This window comes from Schistocerca nitens, chromosome 1 (assembly GCF_023898315.1).
Source record: "Schistocerca nitens isolate TAMUIC-IGC-003100 chromosome 1, iqSchNite1.1, whole genome shotgun sequence".
In the NCBI taxonomy this organism is placed as follows: Eukaryota; Metazoa; Arthropoda; class Insecta; order Orthoptera; family Acrididae; genus Schistocerca; species Schistocerca nitens.
The window spans coordinates 1272224245-1272251506 of record NC_064614.1 but is presented as its reverse complement, the minus strand read 5'-3'; positions in this window follow the sequence as shown (position 1 = coordinate 1272251506).

Below are 27262 nucleotides of genomic sequence, written 5' to 3'. Positions count from 1 at the left end.
ATGAGTGTTTTTATCAGAGCAGTTTCCCTCATATTGTCCTTTGATGGTGGAGCAGGTATACTAACCACAGTCAAAATGGCAGCAAATCTGAACACAGATAATGTACAAATTTGAAACGGATTGCTCTTATTTGTGGAGAAGTGGATGCATCATTATACGCCCAGTTTAATATTATTTTTATTACCATTTATTATTGATTTTAATTCCTTAATTGATATCTCATAATTCAATCTCAACTTCATTTGAAAGAAAACACCAGCTGACTCTATGTCAAGCAAAAGCAGAGGTCTGTCCTCTTGCATGAAGATAATGGAACACAAGTTTTATTCCACAATGGCCTTCAACATGCATCACAAACACTCCACACACTTTGTGATGAAAAGAATGCGGACACGCCAAAAAACATATGTTTTTCATATTAGGTGTTTTTTTTCTGCCAGGTACTCCATATCAGCGACCTCAATAGTCATTAGACATGATGTGAGAGCAGCATGGTTCACTCTGTGGAACTCACGGACTTCAAATGTGGTCAGGTAATACTTGTGTCATACATCAATATGTGAGATTTCCACACCCCTGAAAATCTCTAGGTCCACCGTTTCTGATGTGATAGTGATGTGGAAACATGAAGGGACACTTTAAGCACAAAAGCGTACAGGCCAACCTTGTCTGTCGACTGACAGAGACCACTGACAGCTGAAGATGGCCGTAATGTGTTCCAAACTACATCAGGATCCATTGTAAGTACTATGACAGTTAGGCAGGAGGTGAGAAAACTTGAATTTCTTGCTTGAGCAGCTGCACATAAGCCACACATCATGACGGTCAATGCAAAACGACACTTCTTGGTATAAGGAGCATAAACACTGGACGATTGAACAGTGGAAAAATGTTGTGTGGAATGTCAAATCACTCTACACAGTGTGGCAAACAGATTACAGGGTGTGGGTATAGCAAATGCCCGGCGAACATCATCGGTCAGAGTGTGGAGTGCCAACAGTAACAGTAACTGCCAAGAGGTGGTGGTATTATGGTGTGGTCATGTTTCTTGGGGAGGGGGCTTGCGTCCCTTGTTGTTTTGCATGGTACTATCACAGCACAGGCCTACATTCAAGTTTTAAGCACCTTCTTGCCTCCCACTATTGAAGAGTGATTCAGGGATTGTGATTGCATCTTTCAACACGATTGAGCACCTGTCCATAATGCATGGCCTGAGGGGGAGTGGTTACTTGACAATAACATCCCTATAATGTACTGTCCTGCACAGAGTCCTGGCCTGAATCCTATAGAACACCTTTGGGATGTTATGGAACATCTAATTCATGCCAGGCCTCACCGATTGACATTGATACCTCTCCTCAGTGCAGAACTACATGAAGAATGGGCTCTCATTCCCCAAGAAACCTTCCAGCACCTGACTGAATGTATTCCTCTGACAGTGGGAGTTGTCATCAAGGCTAAGGGTGGGTCAACACCATACTGAATTCCAGCATTACCGATGGGGGGTGCCATGAACTTGTAAGTCATTTTCAACCAGGTGTCTGGATAGTTTTGATCACATAATGTATTTAGATGCTAAAAGGTTAGTTACAGAGTGGAAAGTTGTTAAAATGATACTGTTGAATGTTGTGTTACTTTAATGCAAGATTTTCATGGATGTCTGATTGTAGATGAGAAACGAAATCAATTTCCATTCTGTTGTGTTCAAGAACACTGTAGACTGTAGCTGGCATGCAGTAAAAAGAAGAAAACTTTCAAGAATAGTAAATGCATCCCAAAAATAAAAAGTTACAGTATTTAGTTTCTGTTTTATGCAATTCTTGATAACTTTTACTCCGACTAAAAGCTACAAAACTTAAGATACCCAATATTACAATTTGTTGCTCTAGTCAGAATGGGTTAATGTCACCCTGTTGAGATGAAATTTTTTCCAAAGTATATATAACCAAATAGAAAATGTTTAAGGCGTGAGTGTAAAATATTCTGAAAAAGTTTTGGAGCAAAGTAAAGGATACTCTGGTGCCAGTGAGTGCGGTGATCACCTGAGTGATGGATTGTCTATATGTTTTCCAGTGGTTGTCGCTGCAACAGGCCTTGTGCAGAGTCTAAGTGATCGCTCCTGTGATGGGTGCTTTGTGGCATTGTGATTGTTTTGTGACTGATTCCTTGTACCAACCATTCTGTCAATAAATGTACTTGTACTTAATGAGTCACTGTGTTTTTTATGTTCCAGAATGTGTCCGTTGTGCTTCCTATGTGCTTTCAGCCCAGATTGAAGCCCTCGCAAATCAGGTGTCTGCAGGTCATGCACAATCAGCTGGTTTTCCACACCACCACATCCTCACCAGCATACTCATGAATGTCACCGTGCCAAAGACCAAACCACTATGTATTGGAATCACTGCACCTTTACAAGCAAACTTCCCCAACTTGCCTACCATGCAACCAACCAAATGCCAGAAGCAATCATGAGTGAGTACATACAGTTATCAAACTGCTTCAAATTGCTTGTAGAAAGTGTTTCCCTTGTTTTCTTATGGAAATAGTGTCACATATGCGTGTCTGTCTACACACAATGCTCATTAGATGTCGATCAGCACCATTTTAACTGTTGGATCCCAATTACTTGTCTGTCACCAACTATGGTGTCTGTCCTTTACAATTGCATCTAGGATTGCACTGCACCTTCAACTGGAAATTCGCCATTGCAGTTATCACAGAACCAGCCATTGGTGCTGATTTCTTAGAATGTTTTCAGCTGCTCCCTGACATTCCTGGCTCTCTACTCATTGACAATGACTCTGGTCACTTAACTGTTGGGTTCTGCCATGTTGTACAACATTTTGTACTGAAGCTCATCCACACTGCGTCACCAGGATCATCTAAGCCATTTTCCAGCCATCATGCTCTCACATGGAGCATCAAGGAAAAAATGACACAGCACAGTACATCACACATGCACCACACCTGGTCCTCCAGTTTTCATTAGACCATGACGCTTCACACTGGAGCAATTTGTTTCTGCTGAAGCTGAATTTGAGTTTCCACTTTGGAATGGTATCTCACCATTTGAACAGATCCTTTAGTGAAGGTCACATAAGGAGGTCCCGGACAGCTTGTAGCACTGTTGCCAGCTTTCAGCTGTGAAGTGCTAAGAGCTGCAGGTGAAAACAGTAGCTGTCTACTGAAGTGTTGCCACAGAGATGTTTATAAAATTGCATTACATTATTGGTTGACGTAGGCCTGTGAAGCTTCTGCACCTAGCCACTGCAGCTGTCAGGGATCAACTTACAGCAACTCGACTATAGTCCTCTCCTCCCAGTTCATACTGAAAAGTGATACATCCTGACAGACTTATGGCAAATATTGTATATTGTGCTCATAATGCATGCACCATCCCAGACATATATCCTCTTCCAGGAGTTTGCTACTTCAACTATGCCCTTAGCAGTACTTCAGTGTTCTTGGCTACATGAAGGCATCCATGCAGATACCAGTCACCATGGAAGACAGCCCAAAGGCATCCATCAGCACACTGCTTGGCATCTTTGAATCACTTTAGATGCCATTTTATCTTCATAATGCTGCCAATTATTGCACCGATTCATCAACAGTGCTTCATCACCTGTTGCTTCCTTTACCTCAACATCATACTAGTGTTTACTTCTTCATCACAGCTACACTGAACCACTGATTTCTGAGAAGGTTATGCATTTTAGAATGATATCTCACCTCAGCAACAATATCCTCAGTAAATAGCAGTTTGGGGTTCAGAAAAGTTGCTCTACTGTTAATGCCTGTTAATGACTCATCCAATGTAGACCAGGGACATAATTCTGACTGCGGAAAAACACATATCGGGTTTCCCAAGGCTCAGGTCCACTAGTGTTACTCATATGTGTAAACAATCTTCTGTCTAATATAAAGCATGCAGAATTAGGTTCTTTTGCAGATGACACTAATATTGCAGGGTTCTTACACCCATGGAATAGTCAGGAAAAACCTCTGAAATTTTTAGACTTCCAGATATATTTCATTTTCTTAGGTTTCATTTACATATTTGTAATTTCAGCTGGAATCCTGGAGATACTAAAAGGTATCAGATAGATTATATAATGGTAAGACAGAGATTTAGGAACCATGTTTTAAATTGTAAGACATTTCCAGGGGCAAATGTGGATTCTGACCACATTCTATTGGTTATGAACTGTAGATTGAAACTGAAGAAATTGCAAAAAGGTGGGAATTTCAGGAGATGGGACCTGGATAAACTGACTAAACCAGAGGTTGTATAGAGTTTCAGGGAGAGCGTAAGGGAACAATTGACAGCAATGGGGGAAAGAAATACAGTAGAAGAAGAATGGGTAGCTCTGAGGGATGAAGTAGTGAAGGCAGCAGAGGATCAAGTAGGTAAAAAGACAAGGGCTAGTAGAAATCCTTGGGTGACAGAAGAAATATTGAATTTAATTGATGAAAGGAGGAAATATAAGAATGCAGTAAATGAAGCAGGCAAAAAGGATGTAGAGGCTTATCTCACTAGGGGTAAGATAGATACTGCCTACAGGAAAATTAAAGAGTCCTTTGGAGAAAAGGGAACCACTTGTATGAATATCAAGAGTTCAGATAGAAACCCAGTACTAACCAAAGAAGGGAAAGCAGAAAGGTGGAAGGAGTATGTAGAGGGCCTATACGAGGGCGATGTACTTGAGGACAATATTATGAAAATGGAAGAGAATGTAGGTTTAGATGAAATGGGAGATACAAAATTGCGTGAAGAGTTTGACAGAGCACTGAAAGACCTCAGTCGAAACAAGGCCCCGGGAGTAGACAACATTCCATTAGAACTACTGATGGCCTTGGGAGAGCCAGTCCTGACAAAACTCTTCCATCTGGTGAGCAAGATGTATGAGGCAGGCAAAATACCCTCAGACTTCAAGAAGAATATAATAATTCCAATCCCACAGAAAGCAGGTGTTGACAGATGTGAAAATTACCAAACTATCAGTTTAATAAGTCACAGCTGCAAAATACTAACACAAATTGTTTACAGACGAATGGAAAAACTGGTAGAAGCCGACCTCGGGGAAGATCAGTTTATATTCCGTAGAAATATTGGGACATGTGAGGCAATACTGACCTTACGACTTATCTTAGAAGAAAGATTAAGGAAAGGCAAACCTACATTTCTAGCATTTGTAGACTTAGAGAAAGCTTTTGACAATGTTGACTGGAATACTCTCTTTCAAATTCTAAAGGTGGTAAGGGTAATACACAGGGAGCGAAAGGCTATTTACAATTTTTACAGAAACCAGATGGCAGTTATAAGAGTCGAGGGGCATGAAAGGGAAGCAGTTGTTGGGAAGGGAGTGAGACAGGATTGTAGCCTCTCCCCAATGTTATTCAATCTGTATATTGAGCAAGCAGTAAAGGAAACAAAAGAAAAATTTGGAGTAGGTTTTAAAATCCATGGAGAAGAAATAAAATCTTTGAGATTCGCCGATGACATTGTAATTCTGTCAGAGACAGCACAGGACTTGGAAGAGCAGTTGAATGGAATGGACAGTGTCTTGAAAGAAGGATATAAGATGAACATCAACAAAAGCAAAATGAGGATAATGGAATGTAGTCGAATTAAGTTGGGCGATGCTGAGGGAATTAGATTAGGAAATGAGACACTTAAAGTAGTAAAGGAGTTTTGCTATTTCGGGAGCAAAATAACTGATGATGGTCGAAGTAGAGAAGATATAAAATGTAGACTGGCAATGGCAAGGAAAGCGTTTCTGAAGAAGAGAAATTTGTTAACATCGAGTGTAGATTTAAGTGTCTGGAAGTCGTTTCTGAAGGTATTCGTATGGAGTGTAGCCATGTATGGAAGTGAAACATGGACGATAAATAGTTTGGACAGGAAGAGAACAGAAGCTTTCGAAATGTGGTGCTACAGAATAATGCTGAAGATTAGATGGGTAGATCACATAACTAATGAGGAGGTATTGAATAGAATTGGGGAGAAGAGGAGTTTGTGGCATAATTTGACGAGAAGAAGGGACCGGTTGGTAGGACATGTTCTGAGGCATCAAGGGATCACAAATTTAGCATTGGACGGCAGTGTGGAGGGTAAAAATCATAGAGGGAGACCAAGAGATGAATACACTAAGCAGATTCAGAAGGATGTAGACTGCCGTAGGTACTGGGAGATGAAGAAGCTTGCACAGGATAGAGTTGCATGGAGAGCTGCATCAAACCAGTCTCAGGACTGAAGACCACAACAACAACAATTTCAGCTGGTAATAACAGGTTACTCTTACATAGAATTTTACTTTAGTCCACTATTGCAGAATAATATCGCAGCAATAAAATATAAACAAGAGAATAAAACCAAAATAAAACTGTAGTTGCAAAGTAAATTTGCCCTTTAACAATGACAAAAGACTGTGCACGCACAAGAATGGGCCAACTGCAAAATGTGTCAAAGGCTATGCAATACCAATTGCGGCCTTGTTTTTTATGAGCGTGACATCACAACTGCTTACATTTTTAATAGGTTGAGGGAGAACGTTGCAAATGGTAGACTGAGAAGTTTTAATTTCAATGTAATTTCCTATTATCCAAGATGAATTATGTTATGTGTGAGAATGTGCAATGAATTTCGTGAATAAAGAAGTATTAAACTTACATTCAAAACTTAACACTGAATTTATGCTGTTATTTAATATTTTACTGCCACATTTTCTTTGATGTCTCTTAAAGGGTAACACAAGCTACAAAAGACTAAGTTTCAAGGTACTTGATCGTCGGGAGTATGTGGCTGAGGGACTGCGTCAGCTTTCAGACAACACCACATACAAAGTTTGCCAAGGTAACCCCATTCCCGATGTCCAGGCGGAGCTTCAAGGAATCCTCAGAAACTTAGGCCCCCTGCAAAACCTTTCACCTGACTCCATCAACCTCCTGACCCCACCAACACTCCGCACCCCTACCTTCTACCTTCTTCCTAAAATCCACAAACCCAATCATCCCAGCCGCCCCATTGTAGCTGGTTACCAAGCCCCCACAGAACGCATCTCTGCCTACGTAGATCAACACCTTCAACCCATTACATGCAGTCTCCCATCCTTCATCAAAGACACCAACCACTTTCTCGAATGCCTGGAATCCTTACCCAATCTGTTACCCCCGGAAACCATCCTTGTAACCATTGATGCCACTTCCTTGTACACGAATATTCCGCACGTCCAGGGCCTCGCTGCGATGGAGCACTTCCTTTCACGCCGATCACCTGCCACCCTACCTAAAACCTCTTTCCTCATCACCTAAGCCAGCTTCATCCTGACCCACAACTTCTTCACTTTTGAAAGCCAGACATACCAACAATTAAAGGGAACAGCCATGGGTACCAGGATGGCCCCCTCATATGCCAACCTATTCATGGGTCGCTTAGAGGAAGCCTTCTTGGTTACCCAGGCCTGCCAACCCAAAGTTTGGTACAGATTTATTGACGACATCTTCATGATCTGGACTCACAGTGAAGAAGAACTTCAGAATTTCCTCTCCAACCTCAACTCCTTTGGTTCCATCAGATTCACCTGGTCCTACTCCAAATTCCATGCTACTTTCCTTGACGTTGACCTCCACCTGTCCAATGGCCAGCTTCACACGTCCGTCCACATCAAACCCACCAACAAGCAACAGTACCTCCATTATGACAGCTGCCACCCATTTTAGATAAAGCCTCATGATATATGAGCAATTTATTGTTCTTTATACTGATGTTGTGGGGAGCGAAAGTACTCTTCACAAGACTGTGACTTGTAGTAATATTGTAGTAGAGAGGCAAGTGTACATAAATAATTGCAAAAAATTTAGATAATACTGATGTATCTTTAGCTGTACTAAAAGAAGAAAATCGTAAGTAAAAAAATACAAAAAAAACATGAGTAAAAAAAGAAGAAAGAAAATCATAAGCAAAAATATACAAAATAAGAAAAAACCATGACTAAAAAACATAAAATTAAAAAAAAATCAGAAGTAAAAAATATATATAAAAGGCAAATATATATATATATATATATATATATATATATATATATATATATATATATATATATATATATATATACACTACACTATACATGTTCATGAGCCAGTTGGCACAGTGAGATCAAAGAAGTGGTTGTAGATATCTTATTCTAGCAAAGAAGTTTTATCTTACTATTATTTTCAATCTGTATGGTGTATTTTAGAATATTTCTCATGTATGTTTTATGCCATGTATATTTGTCATGTTAAATAATTTCTTTACTTGAATTTTTTGTGTATGAGATTGATGGGGAAATATCATTGCAACAACAGCCAGTAACAAGTCCACAGATTCAAAGAGTCCAAATTTGGAAGAGGTTATCAGACTGCATCATTAATGTACTAATTGTGTAATACAGATCCATTACTGAGTGTGGTCGGGATTTTATTGTATATGTACATAACAACAAAAGCCCTGGGGAGCAGTTGTAATGGATCTGGGAGATGTGTTATTTTCTACCGGATTTGTCGATACCAAATTGTAAATGTTTTCTTATGTTTTTGCAGAATTTTTTAAATTGTAATTTGCCTTATCTTATGTTAATTTACTTATACACTCCTGGAAATTAAAATAAGAACACCGTGAATTCATTGTCCCAGGAAGGGGAAACTTTATTGACACATTCCTGGGGTCAGATACATCACATGATCACACTGACAGAACTACAGGCACATAGACACAGGCAACAGAGCATGCACAATGTCGGCACTAGTACAGTGTATATCCACCTTTCGCAGCAATGCAGGCTGCTATTCTCCCATGGAGACGATCGTAGAGATGCTGGATGTAGTCCTGTGGAACGGCTTGCCATGCCATTTCCACCTGGCGCCTCAGTTCGACCAGCGTTCGTGCTGGACGTGCAGACCGCGTGAGACGACGCTTCATCCAGTCCCAAACATGCTCAATGGGGGACAGATCCGGAGATCTTGCTGGCCAGGGTAGTTGACTTACACATTCTAGAGCACGTTGGGTGGCACGGGATACATGCGGACGTGCATTGTCCTGTTAGAACAGCAAGTTCCCTTGCCGGTCTAGGAATGGTAGAACGATGGGTTCGATGACGGTTTGGATGTACCGTGCACTATTCAGTGTCCCCTCGACGATCACCAGTGGTGTACGGCCAGTGTAGGAGATCGCTCCCCACACCATGATGCCGGGTGTTGGCCCTGTGTGCCTCGGTCGTATGCAGTCCTGATTGTGGCGCTCACCTGCACGGCGCCAAACACGCATACGACCATCATTGGCACCAAGGCAGAAGCGACTCTCATCGCTGAAGACGACACGTCTCCATTCGTCCCTCCATTCACGCCTGTCGCGACACCACTGGAGGTGGGCTGCACGATGTTGGGGCGTGAGCGGAAGACGGCCTAACGGTGTGCGGGACCGTAGCCCAGCTTCATGGAGACGGTTGCGAATGGTCCTCGCCGATACCCCAGGAGCAACAGTGTCCCTAATTTGCTGGGAAGTGGCGGTGCGGTCCCCTATGGCACTGCGTAGGATCCTACGGTCTTGGCGTGCATCCGTGCATCGCTGCGGTCCGGTCCCAGGTCGACGGGCACGTGCACCTTCCGCCGACCACTGGCGACAACATCGATGTACTGTGGAGACCTCACGCCCCACGTGTTGAGCAATTCGGCGGTACGTCCACCCCGCCTCCCGCATGCCCACTATACGCCCTCGCTCAAAGTCCGTCAACTGCACATACGGTTCACGTCCACACTGTCGCGGCATGCTACCAGTGTTAAAGACTGCGATGGAGATCCGTATTCCACGGCAAACTGGCTGACACTGACGGCGGCGGTGCACAAATGCTGCGCAGCTAGCGCCATTCGACGGCCAACACCGCGGTTCCTGGTGTGTCCGCTGTGCCGTGCGTGTGATAATTGCTTGTACAGCCCTCTCGCAGTGTCCGGAGCAAGTATGGTGGGTCTGACACACCGGTGTCAATGTGTTCTTTTTTCCATTTCCAGGAGTGTATTTTTGAGAGTGACAGCATATTGACTACTATTAGTAAATGTGACAAAGAGTATCAAAGAGACTGATTACAAGTGGAATCTTGTGTGTTGTGTAAAATGTCTTTGATGCTGGAGTCGTCTTTGACTGTAGTCAGTCAGCAGTTTACTCTTGGTGTGTGTTGACGGTAGAACAATGTGCAGGTCGCCGTCATAAATAATTTGCTACTGAACAGAAAAAAAATGAATTATTTTACTATTTTCTTTATATAAACTTTAAGAAGAAACCACATTCAAAGAAATGATATTTGAAGCACCAAAAATGAGGCAAACACATTGAACCAGGTCATTTCTGCAGCCGACAAAGATGCATTGTGGAATTATACTTCCACTAGACAACTGAAGCCAAGACCAATATCGCCTTGTAAACATCTAACAGAAAAGGTACTGTCACGAAATATGCCAAATTTAAGTAAATAAAAATAGTGAGCATATTTCACGGGGACCCGATGTGAGCTTTGAATTTTTTCTGTGGCTATCCCTGGTGGCTGACAACCACTGTTTTCTATCTCCTGAGCCAAGCTATGCTTCTCATCACACTCCTCGAGTACTCCCAATTCTTACAGCACATCAACCAATACTGCCCCTGCCATGGTTTCTGGCCTCCAACAGACTCTGCCATTCCTCTCTGTGTTTCAGAAACAAAGGCCTCTCTCTGAGTAGCTTGCTGCTCACCCAGCAGACGTGTTTCTTCCACCTTCCCAGCCAGACAATGCCTCCATTCACCACCCCAGTGGATTTCAACACACCAGCAACCCCTACCTCGCCATGTGGCAATGCTTCTGGCAGCGACGATGCCTTTGTTTCTGACTCCAGTCTCTGCCCCTCTTGGTCTTTCTCGAGAATGGGGGAAGATATGGTGTGTTTCTGGGGTCTACTACAAGCTGCCAGCCCACAACATTCCACAGTTATGCATCTCATTGCTCCAGCTCCGCAGGCACATTGGCCAAAGTCAGCTGAACTTCACCTGTCCTGCAGGAAGCAGACTAGTTCCGAGGGCACCCAAAAGAGCAGTAGACACCACCATGTATATGGATCTTTGGGTGCATCTGCAGTGCATTTACCTTAGTCAATCTGAGCCCACATTGTCAGACCAATAGCTACCTAGTAGTCATCCACCACATGGGTGTAACTGCCTTCACCCACCAAGTACCCAGCGGACTGAGATTCAAACTCGGGACTTTCGACATTCGCAGGCAAGTGATCTGTATGATCATTCTGATTCACTCTTTCACCTACAAAAATGAAGTATTATCATTAAGCTTTATTTTTCTTTAAACATACATTGATTAATAGTAAAATTCACACATAACCCATATAACAATTAAATAACAGGAAAACTATTTTACCTGGTTCATTTGATAATGAAGCTGATTCTTCCCTGACAAGCTGTTTCCTTGGTTGTCTCTATACTATAGTTGATTTCTGCAGATGGTCAGGAAATGTAAATATTGTCAGTACTGCATTTGCCAGAAGTCGCCTTTTCTCATTTGTACTATACATGTATCTATCTTCAAAGTGAAATGAGCATATGTAGCTGTATTGAGTTGGCTGCCACTTATCTCGCCTCATATTGGCTACCCACCTACTCAACAGCTCTTTCTTCTTCAGAGGAAATCTAAAAATAAAGAGACGTGATACAGTAGCTTATTTACATTTTGTATACAGCTTAAACACGAAAATGATGCACAAGACGCTAAGTACAACACGCATTTAGATACTCAACTGAAATATGATATTCCAGTTGTTTTATCACTTCTATTAGTGCACATACACTGCGCATGATTCGTGATCGGTCAGTAAGACTTTTAAAACAAATTACAACCAGAAAACTGATTTTCTAATGCCAGTACTATACAACAAATGTAAATACACTGACATGTAGCCATTTCAAAAAATGGCGGCTGGTGTTGCTTTTTGCTGCCGCTGGCAGCGCTGTTACCTCACAAATAGCCACTCTATGTAGTTTATATATCTCCTTGGCGATATCCATGACTCGACAAAAGCTCGAGCAACAGTTTCTGCTGTAATATTGGGGAGGGGAACAGCCTCGACCCAGCGAGTTGTTTTGTTGATAGATGAGAGAACGTAAGAAAAGGCGTTAGAGGCACAGAAAGGGCCGACAATGTCAATATGAATATTCTGGAAACGTCCAGGAGGAATCGAAAAGGTGCGGAGGGGGGGGTGAAGTGTGCTTGTGTACTTTGCAGCACTGGCATTCAACGTAGGAGCGTGCCCATTGCTGGCAGTCCTTGTTGGCATTTCTCCATACAAAGTGCTCCACTATGAGGCGGGCGGATGCATGAACACTGGGGTGGCCTAAATTATGCAATGCGCTGAAGGCAGCTCGACGGTGTGTGGTTGGGATGAGAGGGTGTAACATACCTGTTCTGTCGTCACACCAGATCTCACCAGAAATGCCAGGGTAGGTGGTGTGGACGAAGTGTAGTGAAGAGGTAGAGTCTGAAATCAGGTTTTGTGTTTCCTTGGCGGCGGGTGGGAGGTTAGGCAGTTCAGAGAGGTCTAACAGTGAATGGACAGCATCGACTCATGAAAGGAAATCAACAATGATATTGTCAGCACCCTTTATGTGTTTGACATCAGTGGTGAACTGAGATATGAAGTCCACGTATCTGAAGCGGTGAGGAGGCAGGTCAGCTGGCGGGTTTGTAATGGCGGCAGCCAGGGGTTTGTGGTCCGTTAGAACATAGAAAGAGCGTCCCTCAATGTCAGTCAGTCTTAAAGTGCTTAATCACTTTGTAGACCATGAGCAACTCCCTGTCAAATGCGGAATGTTTCTGTTGTGCATTGGTGAGCTTGTGCAAGAAGAACTGAAGAGGCGAAGTTTGGCCGTCGATTGGCTAAGGACAGCGCTGATGGCAGTATCGCTCACTTCTGTGGTGATGAAAAGCTGTGCATTGGGATGAGGATGCACAATGGTGCAGGCCTTGGCAAGAAGATTTTTGAGGGCAGTGAAAGAGTCAGTCATAGCAGGGGTCCATGGAATGGGCCGAGATCCAGAAGTGTTGGTGCTGCCTAGGTGTCCGTCAGTGGAGCCTGAATCTTTGCAGCCCGAGATAGATGTCGGCGATAATAATTAACCATCCCCAGAAAGCGCCGGAGCTCTTCGAATGACGAAGGGACGAAGGTATGGGTAGCTTTAGTATTGTTTGTACTTTGTCAGGGGGGGGGGGGGGGAGGGGGGTGAAATGCCATCGGCAGAGACCCGAAAACCAAGAAAAGTGACAGCGGGTTGATGTAGCTGTCCTGGGTGGTCTCTATGCCTGAACTGTGGGAGTGTTCATAACAGTTTACACATGTTGAATGTTGTCCTCAACAGAGGAGCTGAACACGAGAATGTCATCAAGTTACGGAAAGCAGAATTTTAGATCGAATAGCACTTCATTGATGAAGCGTTTCCAGGCCTGGGTTGTGTTTTACAGACCGAAGGGCATTAATCAAAACTGAAATAACCCAATCAGGGTGGTGATTGCTGTCTTCTCGATGTCTTCAGGTGCCATGGGGATCTGGTGGTAGGCCCATTTGCAATCAATGACAGAGAATGTGGTCGCGCCTGCGAGGGAACTGGTAAAGTCAGCAATGTTGGATACGGGGTAAGCGTCCATAATTGTCGTCGACAGAGACAAGCATTTATGGATGAGATGAGCTCAGACCGATGAGTCATGGGGGGTGGGGGGGGGAGGGACGGGGGGCGTTGCTCAACAGAGCACAGGGGAAGTGAGTCTTTGACAGACGATGAAACACGGTGTTTCACACTAGGTCCGGTGAAAGTTTGGGGTGTCGTAAGAAGTCAATCCCTAGTATAGGTTTGTCAGTTTTGTACACTAAAAAAGTCCATTTGAGTTTGCAGTTTGCGGAGAGTGAGACGACATGGGAAGTTGAACCCGAGAATTGTAGTTTAGTCGAATTCATGGCTTGCAGTGAATGCAGTATGATGAGGGTGGATGTTCAACAATGCTAAGGACGTAGGCAGCAGCGAAACATTCATTGCCTGTGTCCACTAGGAAAAGGTATCCTGACGAAACGTCTTTAATGTAAAGTCGTCCTCAATTATCCAGTTGTTCCCAGACAGAATGGACCCCGGGGGGGGGGGGGTCTGTCATGTTGTGCACGGGAGGCGGCACCCAGACCTACCTGCGACTGGCATATGGGAAGCAGCAGGGTGGTCTGTAGTTCCGTGCCGCCTCACCAGACCGTGTGTGGAAGTAACAGTATGGGTAGTGTGGTTGCATTTTCTGCAGAAAGTTCGTTGCCAGTGGTGGTGGCCGAGGTTTGGTGGCCACAGCAGGTTTGGTTGCAGGAGTGGCGTGACCATGGATGGAGCCAGTGACATCCCAGTTGCTTGTTTACTGCTTCCCAGAGCGAGCGGAGCAGTAGGCACAGTACGGCCCCGGCCGCGTCCGGAAGTAGGGGATGAGCCTGAACTTGAGACATGTCAGGTAGGTAGTGGCTGGCGAAATAGACTAGTGATGCTTAGTGTAGCTTGTCAGCAATTGTCATTCTTTGCTCGACAGGTTCAGGAGGCCTTTGAGCCAGAGCAAAGCGGATGTGAGGAGATAGTTTATCTGACCAGATGTCAAGGAGAGCTCTGTCAGAGAATAGATTGGTGCTGACCAGGCCAAATAGGCGTCTCCAGAGCTGGGAAGGTTTGTTGTTGCCTAGCTGCTCGACGTGGAGCACTTGCTGTATTGCTGCCTCAGTTGAGCGTGCAAGCCAACATAGAACTGTCTTTTTGGCTAGAGTGTATCGGGTAGATGAGTCTGGGGCGTCGACCAGGTCAGCAATCAAGTCCTCCTGGTCGTGCAGGTGGGTGATGAGGCACAGAAACCTGGTTGACTCGTCGAGTATGTAATGCTCAAACATTTCGTCCACAATTTTGAACCATGGTGTTGCTCTGTCGGGATTAAATGGTGCCAGCATCGGTAAGTGTTGTAGAATGTTCAGAAGAACAGGTTGAGTTGAGTTTGTTGGGACACTGCCTGAATTGAGCACAGGAGAGTGTGCCTCCAGGGGATGTGGCAACGATGGCTGTGTGGTTGGCAGCATGAGGCGACGCATTGTGGTTGAGCACAATACGTTGCGACGCGGAAGACCAACGCCGGTGAGACACCATAATGTGTTGTTTGCGGTTGCGGAAGCTCAGCACATTGTGGGTGTATTCGGATTGATGAATCACAGAAGATCGACACGGAGGCACCAAGATGTGCCAAGAACGGTACCAGAAGCTCGACTGTATCCGGTGCGGGGGCGACAGATGAGAGAAACTTCAAAGTTTGAGAACGCATGTTGGTCCACGGAAAGCTAGACGTATGATCAGAGCCTGTGTTGTAGGGAGGCTGTGTAGGTGCGGGCTGTCCAGAAGCACAGTGTGGGAAATGACGTCGAGCGTGGGAGGGAATGTGTGAATGTTCACTGTTCACAGTCACTCCACTCAAAATGGTGTGTGGATAAGGCGAATGTCGTGGAACAAAACACTGAGATGTAGCAGTGGGATGGAGGTGGAAGTCAGGCACAGATAACAAGTTAATGTTCCTGTTGCAGGCTGAGGCATCGAAGTAGGAAGGCATGTGCTGATGCTGAACCGAGGCAGGCGAGGGCATGGTCGGTTGCTGAGGAAGTAGACCTGTGAACAAAGCAGTTCCAGCCACGTGGAAGGTATCCGCATGGTACTGCATGGAATGCGGCGTGGAAAATCGTTGTCCTGGCGGTAGGAAGTTGTCCGACAAAGCATTTGCAGAAATCGGCATTGGTCCCACACTGCACAGAGATCCATAAGAAGTAACTGCACAGCTGATGAGGGAGGGCACATGTGGCGGGAACAAATGCGTTTCATAGCCGGAGTCATGCACACTCCTAACCCCACTTGTTGTTGCAGGCTCAAAAACGTCCGGCGAAATCGGCGGATTCATCAATGAGAGGCATTGTGTTGCAGTCCTGGCGGGTGTACATCACCCACAACGTGATGCATATCGATCACAAAATCTGGTGTTAGGTGCTGGGCCGAAGTCATTGTTCAAATGCTGTGTCGATTTAATACACATGAAAATAACTGACGCGGAGCTCGCGGACACAGTAAAACGGTGAAAACGGAAGACGTTACACCTCGGGTTTTCCAGTGAGGAGGATTACCGGGTAGGTTGCACCAATAATCACACCCATTTAGCAATAGTTCATTTATTAACCTTAACACATACAAGGATCACAAAGAAATGAACTGAACATGGCGGAACAGCCAAAGATAAGCTTAGAGTCCAAAGACGAATGCAAATGGATGTTGGTGTCGATTTCATCGGTGCCACACGCTATAAATGTTGCTGTGCATTAAAGATCTTTCCAAACTGCATTGTTTTTTTGCTGGGTTTCATTTTCCAAAGTGCCAGGAAATTCTTTGCCACTGTATAACACATTCAGCATTCAAAGGAATGACAAGATTTACAACTCTGAGCCAATGTATATTGGCATGGGGAAAAAATACACTTTCACCAGAGTTATAGTGTATTTTCACCCTGGAAATAGTGTATTTTGAACTGGGAGATATGGAAAAAGTTCTGGAATTTTTTTCTTGTCCATGTACTCCCTTATTGTAATCAATCACCTCACACATACAGAAACTGAAAAAACGGTCAACAAATTTTTTAAAAGTATGATTGACTCATTTTCTGCAAATTGTCACACCTTTCATTTTAAAAAGACGTGACATATTCAGTTCTGCATATCTAGGTGTACTACACCAGTGATAAGTGTAATAAACAGCAAGGAAATAATAAATAGGTGTCCATATTGATGAGTACTTAAACTGGAAAAAGCACAATTTGAAATTCCTAAAACTACTTATTTCAGCCACTTTTACACCTATAATCATAGCAAATCTTGTGGCGAGACTAATCAGTAAGGTAACACATTTTGTCTATTTTCTTTCAATAATATTATATAACATTATGGGGTAATTCCTGTTTAAGAAAGAAAGTCTTCTTTGCTCAGAAATATGCTGTAAGAATAATATGTGGTGCTCACCCACAAACATCTTGTAAACTGTTTAAAGAGTTGGGCATTCTGACTACTGCTTCACAGTATACGAATTTCTTCTCCCATGAAGTTTGTTGTAAGTAATTCACTACAGTTCAAAAGGAACATTGATATACATAATTACAATACTAGAATGAAAAAGACATTTATTCTTGTATGTTGTCTTTAGCACAAAAAGAGGTGCATAGTGCTGCAACAAAAATTTTTGATTACTTGCCCAGTAATATAAAATGTCTGACAGCAAAATTAAATTTGAAAACAAACTTAAAAAGATTCTCCTTCGCATCTTCTTCTATTCAACAGAAACTCTGTATCTTAATGTGTGAAAGGTAGTGGATAGAAATTAAAATTACTAACTCAAACCTGTATTTTTAAAAAAGCCTTATAAATGTTCAGCATGTAATGGACAGAATGAACAGTTAAATATAGTAGTAAAAAAAAGACACACCATGATCACAAAAACAAAAGAAAAAAAATGGAAATCTACGGGAATTGGACACTTCCCTTGACCTATATAGGTCAACTACAGCTGATGATACCAAAAAACCAATACCTACATATAAAACTACGAAAATTGGTATCAGTCATTTCCATTGACCTATATACGTCAACCGTAACTACTGATACGAAAAAACCAATGTCTACAACTACAAAAAACAAAAGAAAAACCACAACATCTCAAAAATTCATAAGTCAAACATCCCTATATAAATTAAAACACATTAAATAGACAATGAATACACAAAAAATTACAACTCGGGAAAGATAGAGCCAAAAAAACAATTACTTACCACCAACATATTTCGGTGCTGCATAGTAGGTCGACTATCCCAAACACACACACACACACACACACACACACACAGACAGCACCATCAAACACAACAGGACGACTCTACAAACACAACCAACTCATAAATGCCGCGCTGTAATGATGTCACTTACCACAACACCCGTACGTCATGGATCAAAGCAGATGGATGGAATCGGATGCTGCCATTGACTCCCCCATCTGAGCTCATCTCTTTGCACTCCCCTCAGATGTCATTACCACCACCTCCCCAGTTAGCACAACCACTGGTCCTATAAAACTCTGGGCAACAAGTGTGTTAACCAGGTCAATTTGCCCAAACATTCTGCTACTTCCCTGTTTGGGGTAGCAACTGCAACCAGCAACTTCACAGTTTGACCAGGCACAGTACTACGATCTAGCCAAGTCATGCACTTATAGCAAAGACCAAAAGGTAGCACTGGAAATACAGTTAGTCAGGCTGTGAGCTTACAGCATTGACGACATTGTAGCAGTGTCAGTAAGCAAGTGGCCAGCCTACATAGAAACACAGTACAGGACCCAAACAACAGAGGCTGCAAGTTTCGTGTCTAGGCTATATCAAAAGAATTTTTATCCCACTGTGTGCCCTGTTTGAGGGGGTCCAGCACAATTATGGAGCAGAGGTTTCAGATGGATCCCTGCTGCTGCAAGTTCACTCGACCGACCTGCATATAATGTATACTCACACACACACAAGACAGAATGTGACCATTCATTGTGTGTTCTTCAACGGTTTAGTGAGTTTAGTGGTCACTTGTGTGTTGGAATGCATTGTGATTTCAATGGTCATCTAAATGATGGATTGTGTAGTGTAAAAGGTGGTTACTTGTGTGATGTGATAAGCTGTGGAGTTAGTTGACACACAAGTGACAGATCTTGTACTGAAACTAGTGCTTGCTTGTGTGACACGATGTGGCAGTGAGTGCAGTTCTCACCTGAGCGATGGACTATTTTAAGTGTTTTTCAGTGGCTGCTCTTGCAACAAGCCCTATACCGTGAATAAGTGTTCTCCCTGCAATGGGCGTTTTGTGACATTGTGATCTTTTCTGTCAATAGTTTCTTGAATCAACAGTGCTGTCAATAACTGTTAACTTAGTGAGCAATTATCTCTTTTATGTGTGAGAATGTGCCTATTGTACTTCCAAACCATCCTTTCCACAGAAGTTGATCTTTATTTAAATAATCCTTCGGTCAGTTTTTCATAATATTGACTATTATTTTTGAAAATGAAGTCTGTGGGGTTGTAGTTCTCTACATTTTCCTTATCACATTTTTGTGTGGACGGGAAGAACTTTTGCTTTCTTTAGGTAATCAGGGAAGCAACCTGATGGGAATGACTTTTGTATGATACCTTTTAGAGATGCCTTTACGCTGCTAATACAGTCTCTTAGTAGACACACAGGAACATCATTTAGAAATGTGGACAATTTATTCTTAAATTAATGCATGGTCTGAGTGATTTCCTCTCCCATTTCAGCAGCAGCAGCATTATGTGAGGCACATAGTTATTTGTATCTGTATATTGTGTTTGGTAACTTTTCTTGCAGTTTGATTCCTACATTGCTAAAGTAACTGTCTATAAAGTCATCCAGATCCTTAGGCTTATTTATTTAAGCACCTATATTTCTGATTTTTGTATTTGTCTGTTTTGGCTTTGTGCTACCAGTTTCTTGTTTTAATATATTTGTTATTGCTTTGCTCTTATTGTTGAACATCTGTATGGCCTTACAAATTTGAATTCTTTTTGCATCTTGCAGCAGTTTCCTATACGTCCTTTTGTATTTGAGGAAAAACTGTAAGAAGACCCTCTCATTATCTTTTCTAGAGCTGAGGTACTTCAATGTTCTAAGCATTCTGTTATTCTTGTTACCCAGTTTTCTCTGGCAGATTCTCCACAGTATGTGCTATTTTAGGAAATCTCTCCTGAAATTTTAGTTAGAATATAATCATAAATTAGCTGAATTTTTCATTTACATGTGTTCCTGAATATACTTATGACCATTTCTTGCTGGTGCAGTATATCTTTTTATATTTTGTCTAACATGCACACTCTTTGCTCCAGGTATGTATACTGCCTTGGAGCAGACAAGGCACCCATAATTTTATGCCTAGGCTCTGGGGACAAAGAAAAGAATTTACTCTCAATCATTAATCATCTTGTGAGGTAGACAAAAAGATAATTACTTCCTTTTTAATGTGATGCAAAACAGGTTATAATTATTCTAAATTGTCTGATTTGTGCACAGTAGTAATATTACTCACAATATCAATAGGCAAGGGTACAACGTTATTGTACTTTCTCGAGAATAAAACTCAAGGTGAGATCATTATTTCAACTACATCTAATTACTATTATCTTCACCCATGTTCACATGTAGATGAATTTGCAGGTCAGAGGGGTCATTGCAAAGTGGACCAGCAACACGAACCTACACTTTTTATCAAGCCCTGTTGGAGATAATTTTCATTTAACTCCCTAAAATGCAGGCTTGCAGCTGTGGCCATTAGTCAATGACAGAGCTATTCGTGGCGTTACAAGTAAAATTCTGGTTTATGTAAGACTGAAATTTTTTCATATAAGGTAAGTAATTTGCAGCCAACATTTTACCTACCACATAATGTAGTCTCATAATGTTTCTAATATTAGTAAATAATCAGATGACTCTAAAAATCAAAATTATCAACATCATAAATAATAATAGCAATGATTAAATCTTCATCTTTTAAATTGCATTATAAGGGTGTTGTTTGTCTTGTTGCCTCGAATGATGATTACATGAAAATTTTATCAGGATTTGTTAGTGGTAAGTCCTTGAGGTATGGCAATACACTAACACCGAGAAGTAAGTTTAAACAGTTTTCTTAACAAAGAAGGATTATAAAACACATCACACTGTGTGTACCCATCATCACTGTGTCTGTCATCCCAACAGCGGCTAATTGCAGTCGTATCGAAAGGCTCCATGTTGAGCTAATAAAAGAGACATATTCGCACCCGAGGCCGTGCTAGTTAATACGGGGTGCTGCAGATGGCGGGTGGTGGCACAATCCCTGCCTCACACTCCAGCCAGATGCCGCGTGTACTGACCAAGCAAATTGTCAGTATTCCAGATAGACTCACTGGCGAGCACGTGTTACGTACTGTACGGCTGTGTACAACCTGTAGACCCTTACATCTTTCTCCCCAGAGAAAAAAAGCAACCATAGCTGGCTCAAAATGACCTCTTGGGCATTATGAATCTATTTCACCATTTGTGGCATCAGAAGGCATTGCAACATATATTTCATTTGCAGACACAGTAACGTTTGGTAAAGAGAGGCATGCCTTCAGGTTAACAACTTCATACATGACATGCTGTTTACAAAAGACAAATTAATAAAAGCAATAGAAACACAGTACTGACAATCAAGTATGCATTAACATTACTGGAAAAATTGAAGGACTTAATCTATCCCCTGCTTCAACGAAGCTTAACTCATTATTGGAAGAAATTACATTTTCGTGGATGTCCTTAATTAAATTATTGTCTTCAGAAAAACATGATAAGGAATGCTTTCCATATGTTAATATGTATGAATCATTGTAATAGACAGATAACCTTCTCATTAGTGGCAAATGTCCAGTTGCATGAAATGTAGTTGACAATACACTAGGCATATCAAATAGTTAACATGATAAATCACAGTTCATTCAAGATTAATACACTATTACTCAATTTCAGTGTAAAGGGTAGTGCAGGTGTATCATAATTTTTACATGTAAATGTGACGTCAAGGGTGGAGTTAAATGAGAAAATTATAGCTTCAGAACATCATTTAAGAAATGGATGATAAAGATGCATTAAAATTCTAGGGCAATCATTTCTTGGAGGATGATTCATAAACAATTCTTGCTCACAGCTGTACACTCTACTATTTATGAATACTGTCAATTCACGGAAATTAATGTATGACTATGTTTACACATATGCAAATCTTTTTCATTTAGGGACACAAAATATCTTCGATCCTTGCTGATCAGTAGATAATCATTCAGTATGTACTTTACATACATGAGTATCTGTCTGTCTCCATTTCACAGGGTAATTATAAATCTTATACATTTCAAAATTATGTTTTGATCTAGCAATGGGTGTAGAATAAATAACAGTTAATTCATCTTCAATCACTAAAGAGTGTGTGGTGGTTAACGTATTGTAAGCATATAAATTGTAAGAGTTAACTGGGTAAATCATAGTATAGGTTGCATCTGGCTTTTGCTCAGTTGATAGTAGGATCTGTAAAAATGGTAGTACACTGTTCAAACAATCATTTGAACTACTTTCAAAGGATTTTCTTAAGTTAAGGGCATCAATTCTAGCAGTTGATAAACTATCAGTAATCCTTAACAAAAGAATGTTTAGATCTAAGTGAATCTAAATGAATCTAATGAACATGGTTAATTAGTTCTATATACCAGAGTTAACAATGAACATAAATTAAATGAGTTTCTTGTGGTAACCTGTGGAATAAAAGGTTTGGTTTCACTCTGCACTTGTGCAATAGCTTCAATACTTAAATTTCACATAAGCACATGGCTAAAATGAACACTCACATTGCACTCTCAGACACTACACTCATTTACGCAGATTGTAGGGGTGTCTGGAACAGGATCGCTTGGAATATGGCGATGCCTTGGCCTCGAAGTCTGGACTGCGAGCTCGCTGTTCTTGCTTTCTGGGTTTGAGAACAGCAGGTCGGCCTCTTGGTCGGTCCTTGTCATCTTGCGATACTACAGGAAAACTACCCAGAAATGGCTTTACACAGTTTACATGTACGACAATCAAACAAAAGGGCAGTTGGAGCTTAAGAGTGGCTGGTGACAATACCTCCAAGATCAGATATGGTCCTTTCCAAAACTTCTTAAACTTTTTGACTTGTCTCTTCTTTAACAGCACGTCACTCAGAAACACAAGATCTCCATTTTGATACTGTGGCATTGCTGTTTGGCGGTCGTGTTGTCTTGCTTGCTGTTTGTCTCCCCTCCATGCTGCCTTTAGCTTGCATGCTAGATCCCTTATGTGTTCATTGCTGATTCCGATAGTTGATTGTGTAGAGTCCAAGGGTGAATGCATTCTTCTTCCATAGATGATCTCATATGGACTTGGCTAGTTGAGCTGTGCATTTTGGCATTGTAACTACTTACCAAGTATGGTAAACAGAGATTCCAATTGTCATGTTTGCTGCTCACATAATAGCTAACTGTTTTAATAATTGATCTGTGGACTCGCTTGATTCTTCCATTTCCTCCTGTACGGGTGTAGTCCTTAACTGAGTTATTTGCATGGGCTTACAAGTCTGTTTAAGTAATTCACCCATAAAATTCGTTCCTTGATCACTAATTATACTTAATGGTCATCCAAACTTAAGAATCCATTCTTTTACAAAAACTTTAGCTATAGTCTCAGCACTCTGATCAGATATTTGTATCATGAGAAGGTATATAGAGAAATGATCCAACATTGTCAATATGTATTTGTTTCCATCTTTAGTCTGAGGCAATGGTCCTATGACATCTGGTCCTATTCATTCAAATGTTTCACTTGTTTCTGGCAGTTCTTGCAATGGTGCTCTACTTTTTCCTACATTATTCCATCTGTTACAGGAATCACATTGTGAGACAAACTCAAAAATGTCAACTTTGTGGCTTGGCCACCAAAACATTTGAGCTATTTTAATGTTTGTTGCTTTTTTACTGCAATGTCCTATTAATAAAGAATCGTGTTGCTCTCATGATTTGCTCTTTCATGCTTTCTGGAATAACTAGCCAATATCTTTTACTAGTGATTGTTTACAATAATCCATCTATTTTGACAAAATGTTGATCATTTTTCAATAATTTGTATTGTGGATCTTCTTCTTGAGCTGCCATTAACTCTTCTTCTCGACTTATTGTGAGACAAACGTTGACTTTTCAACTCACTGCATCAGCATTCACAAGTTGTTTACCAGGTCAGTGAATAACCTTAAATTGGTACTCACTCAGTCTTAAAGCCCATCTTGTTAATCTGGAACTTGGATACTTTAAGCTCAATAACCATTTAAGTGTGGGATGATCTGTAATAACTATAAATTCTCTTCCTATTAAGAAACATCTGTTATGTGTTATACCAAAACCCAAAGCTCAAAGCTGCTTCTTAACAGTAGTATAATTAATTCTGCTTTGTTTAATTGTCTGGAAGCAAATGAGAATGGAGGTTCATGACCATCAACTTCTTGAGACAAGTTTGCACCTATGGCAAAATTGGATGCATTTGTTGAAAGAATAAAGGGTTTACTGAAATCTGGATAGGCTAACACGGGGCCTGTAGTTAGAGCAGTTTTAAGTTCTTCCATTTCCTTTTGGCACTCTGTTGACCAATTAAATGTGGCTCCTTTCTTCAGTAGCTGTGTCACTGGACGTGCTATATTCACATAACCGGCTGTAAATCGTCTGTAAAAATTTGACAATCCCAAGAATGATTGTAGTTATTTCAAATTTTGTGGTTCAGGAAAATTCTTTGCATCTTCAATTTATTTTGTATTGGGTCAAACGCCTTCACTGGTTACAACATGACCAAGATAGTTAACTTTACTTTGTGCAAAATGACATTTATCTATCGATAAAGATAGGTTTGTGCTTCTTATATGCTCAAAAACAGCTTGTAGCCCCTCAGTATGCTGTTTCAAGTTTTCACCAAAAATTATTACATCATCAAGGTAAACGAGGGCTTGTGTTGGGGTGAGCCCTTGTAAAACTGAATCAATCAGGCGTTGAAATGTACCTGCAGAGTTCCGAAGTCCAAACGGCATACGAAGTTAGTTGTATACTCCTGTTACTGTTACAAATGAAGTTTTTGTTTGATCATCTGGATGCACTGTCAACTGGTGATAACCACTTGTTAAATCACATACTGAAAAAAATTGACACCTGCCCAAGTAATCCAAGGTTTCCACTAAACTTAGTAAGGGGTAAATGTCGGGTATGGTAACAGCATTCAATGAAGATCGGTAATCAACACAAAAATAGAACTGTGATTCTCCAGAAATTGATTACTTCTTTACAATTACAACAGGCCAACACCACGGTGGGTCTAAAGGATCTCTTGCTTTTTATAATTCCGGCTTCTAACTGTTCTTTATCCATGTCCTCTACCAACTCTCTTTGACTAAATTGTATTTGGTAAGGTTTCTGTGCAAACGAGGGCTTGTGTTGGGGTGAGCCCTTGTAAAACTGAATCAATCAGGAGTTGAAATGTAGCTGGGGAGTTACGAAGTCCAAATGGCATACAAAGATAGTTGTATACTCCTGTTACTGTTACAAATGAAGTTTTAGCTTTATCATCTGGATGCACTGTCAACTGGTGATAACCACTTGTTAAATCACATACTGAAAAAATTTGACACCTGCCCAAGTAATCCAAGGTTTCCACTAAATTTGGTAAGGGGTAAACATCGGGTATGGTAACAGCATTCAAAGAAGATTGGTAATCAACACAAAAATGGAACTGTGATTCTCCAGAAATTGATTTCTTCTTTACAATTACAACAGGCCATCACCACGGTGGGTCTAAAGGATCTCTTGCTTTTTATAATTCCGGCTTCTAACTGTTCTTTATCCATGTCTTCTACCAACTCTCTTTGACTAAATGGCATTTGGTAAGGTTTCTGTGTTGCATTCCCTGTATGAATATGGTGCTGATCTAAATGAGTGACAGGTAAATTTGCATGTTCTTGGAATAAATGTGCATACTCCAACAAAACATGTGCTAAAATCTTCTGTTCATCAGCTGTCAAATGTTCTGTCTTCTTCCAAATCTTGCACTTCAGTTCATTATTAACTTCATCTCCACACTGTGATTTTGTGGTACTGTTACAAAAATCTGTGTTCATAACTGCAGCATTTGTTTCCTCATCTGCAATCTGTATTACATAACTGTTACTTACACTCGACACTTCAGCAAATTTTGTTTCTTGTGGCAACACATCATCATCATTGCTCATATTTGGTATTGTAATTGGGACTTTTGTGACATTCTGTCTCACCATTGTAGCACCACCTACACTTCTAGTAACATAACAAGGCATTGTGTCTAGTAACTCACATTTCTTGGATCGCTCAATTAATAACAAAGTTCCTTCCTTGCATCGTGGTGACTTAACTTCAACATAGATTGTCTTTCTTGCTCCCTTGGGAATTTGCTGAGGCTGATCAATTTGAACATCAACTCAGATGGTTTGAACTGATGGATTGTTTCTGCAGTCCATTCCTATGATGTCAGTATTGCTGCTCCTTTGAGTGCGATCTGAAGAACGATTTCCTAGGTTGTAGTTGCTACAGCCTAGTCTCATCTCAATTTGTGTGACAAATATCTCTGCCTCATTAGTGGACAAGAAATCAAATCCAAGTACACAGTCGTAACACATTACATTATTTGAAATTACTTGCACCCTTTCTGTGTATTTATCTTTATCTTTATTTTCACCTTCATCTTTGTGTTGGCCAAGAATTAATTATACATCAACTTCTCCATAGTTACATAGCTTTCCTCCATTTAACCCTCACACTTTTAATAGTGGCAGTTTCAATTTATCCTGTTTATCTATGCAAGACCACATTAATGATGTCTGTGCTCCTGTGTCAGTAAGTAGTTTGATGTTTCTCCCATGGTATACAGCACCTATCACGAAATCATGGTTGGTCTGATTTTTGCTAGAACTAACAGAAATCACTGTCTCTGGCAAGGGGTGGATGAAGTGGTGGCATGTATATCCACATACTCATTTAAAGATATGGCAGATTGTCTGTTGTTTGCATTACCGTTCTTCTTGTTGCAAGAATCTCTCAAAACATGACCCTGCATCCCACAATGATAGCAGATTCGATTCCCTTTACAATCCTTATGCTTGTGACCCAGCTTATTGCATCTGTAGCATTGTACTGTTGTGTTGAAAACTCTGAGTTCTTGTTTCTACATCTCGTTTGGTCATCTTAGTGCATCAGTGAAACCAACAGCTGGTACTAATACTTCCTGAAACATTTTACATTGGGCCAATGTAACAGCTTTGCTTACTTCCTCTCCGTGCAACCCATGAGTGAATGTGTCCAAGGCTCTCTGGTTGGCTTCGAACAACTGAATGTGATCTTCATTTTCATCTTCTACTGACTAGTACATTTGAGAGTTGATGGTTTGAATTTTGTCAGCAAACTGCTTGATAGATTCATCTCGTCACATGTAAAGCTGCTCTCTGTAATATCTGACTGCGTTTTTACGT